Source organism: Microtus ochrogaster, chromosome X (genome assembly GCF_000317375.1).
Source record: "Microtus ochrogaster isolate Prairie Vole_2 chromosome X, MicOch1.0, whole genome shotgun sequence".
Lineage (NCBI taxonomy): Eukaryota > Metazoa > Chordata > Mammalia > Rodentia > Cricetidae > Microtus > Microtus ochrogaster.
In genome coordinates this window covers 55,478,007-55,484,037 of record NC_022026.1, presented here as the reverse complement: position 1 = coordinate 55,484,037, position 6,031 = coordinate 55,478,007, and positions in this window count along the sequence as shown.

Here is a 6,031-nt window from a genome sequence, read left to right as displayed (position 1 = left end):
CTCCCATTAGATCAGCCCCACCGTCTCAGTGGGTGGACGCACCCCTCGCGGTCCTGACTTTCTTGCTCATGTTCTCCCTCCTTCTGCTATTCATCTGGGCCTAACAGTTTACTGAGTGAGATAACCCAGACCCAAAAAGAGGAATATGGTATGTACTCACTCATAAGGTGCGCTGGGGGGAAGGGGAGATGGGGAGAGAGAAGAGAGAAGGGGAGGATTGGGGAGAGCTTGGGAGAGTGGGATGGTTGAGATGGAGGAAGGGTGGATATGGGAGCAGGGAAGAAGATATCTTAACTAAGGGAGCCATTTTAGGGTTGGCAAGAGACTTGGCTCTAGAGGGGTTCCCAGGTATCCAAGGGGATTTCCCCAGCTAGGTCCGTGGGCAGCAGAAGAGAAGGTGCCTGAACTGGCCTCCTCCCATAGCAACACTGATGAATATCTTGCATATCATTATAGAACCTTCGTCTGGCGATGGATAGAGATAGAGACAGAGACCCACATTGGAGCATTGGACTGTCAATTATGTTTTAAATAAATGCTGATTGACCTTAGCCAGGCAGGAAGTACACACATTACAATCAGACAGGAAGTAGAGGCAGGTCAATGAGAACAGGGGAATTCTGGGAAGGAGAAAGCCCATTCCTTCCCAGTCCCGTCCAGACACCAAAGAAGGAAGATGTGATCTGCCCAGCTGAAAAAGCTACCGAAACAGGTGGCTAACACAGATAAGAATAATGGGCTAATATAAGTTATAAGAGTTAATAAGAATCCTGAGCTAATGGGCCAATCAGTTTATAACTTATGGAGACCTCTGTGTGATTTTTGTTGGGGCTAAGTTACTGTGGGACCTGGTGGGAGGACAGAAACCAGACAGGACAGAAATGCAGACAACACATAAGCATATATAACAGTAGAGGAGGAAATAAAAAGAGATCACCTGAGAAAAATAGCGCCAGAAATATTTATCATAAAATCTGAATTTTAATGTGGGCTGATATGATCACAGGTCAAAATGTGTAGGTGAACCATAAGAACTAAAAACTAGAAGAAAAAAAGATTCCTCCCACCTAGAACAAATATGTCTCTTATGACAAACTGACTTTAGTGAACTGATACTCTTTTCTCATTTTTGATTCTAGAACTGTAAAATATTAAATTTTTGCTGTCTTAAGCCACTAAGTCTTTAGCAATTTATTGCATCAGCAATGGGCAATTGACATATCAAGTCAATATGGAAACAATACATTGCATTTTTGTGTCTTAGCAACTAATAATCTGCAAGTTAAAAATAAAAATAACATTTACAAAATCATTAGAAATAGAAATATTTTAGTATACATTTGATGAGATACATGATCTAGGAATTAATGATTATTTGATCTTTATACTAACTTAAAACTTTAATGAATAAGGAACACTCTTCAAATCACAGGATTGGATAGGCCAAGTCTGTCATGACATGTGACAGAGCTGAACATGACGGTAGTTTAACACGGTGTGACAAACAAGTTAGTCTTTTTATTATACAAAGCTCCTTATGTAGCTGATGTGCAATAAGAAAAGTATAATTGCTACTCAACATTCCTTGGATCATCTCTGAAAAGTTATGGAAAAGAGGCACTTGAAGAGACTGGCAGATGTCTTTACCATACAGTTCATATAAAGTATTTACAGCACACTGCTGAAGCATTTTAGCCCTCTTGCAGTCCAAATAAAAGCTTCATGTAAGCTTCAACGTTGCTGCTGGGCACTACAAAATACTGCTGAACTCAGAATCAAAGTTCTGAATTTGTGTATTAGTTAGGAAAAAAAACCCAAAATACTAGGGAAAAAACAAAATTACCAGTTACTGAAAACTTCATGTAGCATACACGGTAGTCCACTCTAAGCATTTCCTCTAAGTCCCCCACATTCATGACTAAAGCCCATCTATAGCACTAACATTCTATCACTCGAGTATCAATGATTGTTCTTCAGCCAAAAGAAACCATTCATTTCAGTAATGGTAGCACTGCCACATTCTGAAAAACAGAACAGAATCAGAATTTTCAGATCCAGTATCATACATAAAGAAGAAAAGAACCTATTTTAGGAAAAACAGCAGGAATCCTATAAGTTAGACACCATATTGACCCACACCAACACAGTGCATGAGACTGACTGTGCCCAAAGTCTGTCTCAATAAGCTTCTATGCAGTCAGAATACATAAATTCATTAAGAAATAAAGCATTTCATCTGGAAGGTTTTTATTTTTTCTCTGATAATTTTTTATTACTTTATAAATAATAGGAATCAAAATTTCTACTTCCTCCCGTCCTCCCATTTCCCTCCAGCTCCCCACTCAACCTCCCCTCTCCCTCCAGTTCTAAGAGAGGGCAGGGTACCCTGCCCTGTGGGAAGTCCAAGGTCATCCCTACCCCATCCAGGCTTAGGAAGGTGTGCATCCAAATAGACTAGGATCCCAAAAAGCCAGTACATGCCATAGAGACAAATCCCAGTGTCATTATCATTGGCTTCTCAGTCTGCCCCAATTGTCTGCCACATTCAGAAGGTCCAGTTTGATTCCATGTTCATTCAGTCCCAGTCCGTCTTGCTTTGGTGAGCTCCCCCATTAGTTCAGGCACACTGTCTCAGTGGGTGGACCAACACCTTATGGTCCTGACCTCCTTGGACTTATTCTCCCTCCTTCTGTTCTTCAACTGTATCTTGGGTGCTCAGTCCAGTACTCCCATGTGGGTCTCTGTCTCTATCTCCATCTATCACCAGACAAGTGTTCAACTTCCTTAGCTATCAGGGAAATGCAAATCAAAAAAACTTTTTTGATACCATCTTACACCTGTCAGAATGGCTAAAATCAAAACACCAATGATAACCTATGCTGGAGAGGATGTGGAGTAACGGGAACACTCATCCATTGCTGGTGGGAAGGCTAACTTGTACAACCACTTTAGAAATCAGTGTGGCGGTTTCTCAGATAATTGGGAATCACCCTACCTCAGGATCCAGCAATATTAATATTGGGAATATACCCAAGAGATGCCCAATCATACTACAAAACATTTGTTCAACTATGTTCATAGCTACACTATTTGTAATAGCCAGAACCTGGAAACAATGTAGATGCCCCTCAGTGGAAGAATGGATAAAGAAAGTGTGGAATACGTATGCATTAAAGTATTACTCAGCTGTAAAAAAACAATGACGTCTTGAATTTTGCATGTAAATGGATGGAAGTAGAAAACGCTATCCTGAGTGAGATAACCCAGACCAAAATATGAATATGGTATGTACTCACTTGTTAGTGGATTCTAGCCATAAACAAAGGACATTGAGCCTATAGTTCGCGATCCTAGAGAACCTATGAAATAAGGAGAACCCAAAGAAAAACATATATAGATCCTCCTGGAAATTGGAAGCAGACAAGACTGCCAGGCAAAAGTTGGGAGCATGGGGGCGGGGGTGGGGTGGAGGAAGGGGAGAGGGGGAGAGAGAAGGGAGAAGGGGGGAGTTGGGAAGAGCTTGGGGAAGTGGGATAATTGAGATGGAGAAAGGACAGATATGGGAGCAGGGAAGAAGATATCTTAATTAAGGGAGGCATTCAGGGTTGGCAAGAGGCTAGACTCTAGAGGGGTTCCCAGATGTCCCCAGCTAGGACCCTGGGCAGTGGAGGAGAAGGTGCCTGGACTGGCCTTGTCCCATAGAAAGGTTTTTATAATAAAGTCTAAAATTTTTATTTAAAGTAATTTTTAAAGTCTTCTGAGTATGTCTTTTTTTAACTTTTTTTCATTTTGCATACCAACTACAGTTCCCCCTCCCTTCCCTCCGCCCACCCATTCCACCTACTCCCCCACCATATTAAATTGAGGCAGAACCAAGCCTCTCCCTTCTGTATCATGGCTGAGCAAGGTATCCTCCATAGGGAATGGGCTCCAAAAAGCCAGTTCATACACTGGGCATAAATCCTGGTACCACAGCCAGTGGCCCCTGTAGACTATCCAAGCCACACAACTGTCACCCACATTCAGAGGGCCTAGTTCCATCCTATGCAGGTTCCCCAGCTGTCAGTCTGGAGGTGGTTTCAGTGAGTTCCTACTAGCTCTAGTCAGTTGTGTCTGTGGGTTTCCCCATTGTGTTCTTGATTCTTTTGCTCATATAATCCCTCCTTCCTCTCTTCAGAGTATCCTAAGAGTGACATGCATGGATGCCTCTGGGAAGGGGACTTAGATAAGATCTCCTGAGTAAATTAGGAGGGGGTGAAGAGGAGGGGGGAGGAGAACATGAGGGAATGGTTGAGTTGGAGGAAAGACAGAGAGGGAGAGCAAGGAAACAGATATCTTGATTGAGGGAGCCATTATGGGGTTAATGAGAAACTGGTGCCAGGGAAAGTTGCAGGAGTCGACAAGGATCACACCACCTAAGACTCTAAGCAATAGTGGAGAGGATGCCTGAATTGGCCTTCCCCCTGTAATCATATTGATGACAATTGTCAACATAAAATAATTTTTAAAAAATATGTGATAAATGTTTAAATTTCAGAAGCATGTCCATTAGATTCAAATCTGTATTTGTGAATTTATATTTCACCTGCTTCTACCAATAACAACAAATAAAATACCCTTTTACACACACTCACACACACATATAATTTTAAAATATTGGGCAAGGTTTGCCTCCCGGATGCTAACTCAAAAAAAAAAAAATGACATGACATACCAACTATTTAATAAGTGCCGACAGAAAACATTTGGTGAACATGAGGTGCATTTGCGGAATGATGAACAAGTGATAGTGTCGTGGTGGGAGGACAGATGTGGAAAAGAACTGTCTGCGAGGCAAATGTGCTTGTCATCTTTTCTGGTAGACTTATCTGAACAGCGAATTGATACCAACTATAATATATAAGTTATTCTTTTTTTTTTGACAGGGACTCTCTGTGTAACAATCCGGCTGTTCTGTACCTCACTCTGTAGACCAGATTGGTCTTGAACTCACAGAGATCTGCCTGCCTGCTTCTGCCTCCTGAGTGTTGGGATTAAAGGTGTGTGCCACCTCTGCCTTTACATATATATATATATATATATATATATATATATATATATATATATATATATTTCCACAAGTACATTGGTACCTGTAAACTTTTTTATTCATTTCTTTTTTTTTGGAGAATTTCATAGATGAGTACTATATCTACATAATTTCCTGATGTGGGAGTGTCATATATCAATCTGTTGATTTCCTTGGTTAAGCAATAAAGAAACTGCTTTGGCCCTCATAGGTTAAAACATAGATAGGCGGAGTAAACAGAACAGAATGCTGAGAGGAAGAAGCTGAGTCAGGGAGTTGCCATGATTCTCCCACTCCAGGTAGATGCAGGTTAAGATCATTCCTGGTAAGCCAGCTCGTGGGCTACACAGATTATAAGAAATGGGCTAGTCCAGGTGCGAGAGTTAACAGAGAAAAGGCTAGATATAATGGGCCAAGCGGTGTTTAAAAGAATACAGTTTCTGTGTAATTATTTTGGGGCATAACCTAGAGCTAGCCATGTGGGTGGCCGGGTGCCAGGGACGCAGCCCCGTCGCTCTTATTTCAACAATTTCCACCCTCCTCTCTCCTGCTTCCAGATCCTTCTGTGTCTCCCCTTTCAAATTCATGACCTCTTCCCCTTTATTGTTGTTGCACACACATACACACACACAACACACAATGCGCACATGTGCGTATATATATACATATATCTGTATATATATATATATATATACAAACTGCTTAATCCATTTAGTGTTCCTCATATGTTATATGCATTTAGGATTTAGTGTTTGCACTTAGCATTGGATAAGCTATCCAGAGGCTTGTCCCTGAATAAAATTCACTCTTCCTTTCTCAGTAACCATTTATTGGCAATAATTCTTCATATAGAGGTGAAGCCTTGTAAAATTTCCTCCATCCAAGCTGGTATGTCAACTGATGTTGTCATTATGCAAGTCTTGCTTAGACAACCATATTGTTGCAATTTCCAGGGTGCAGCTT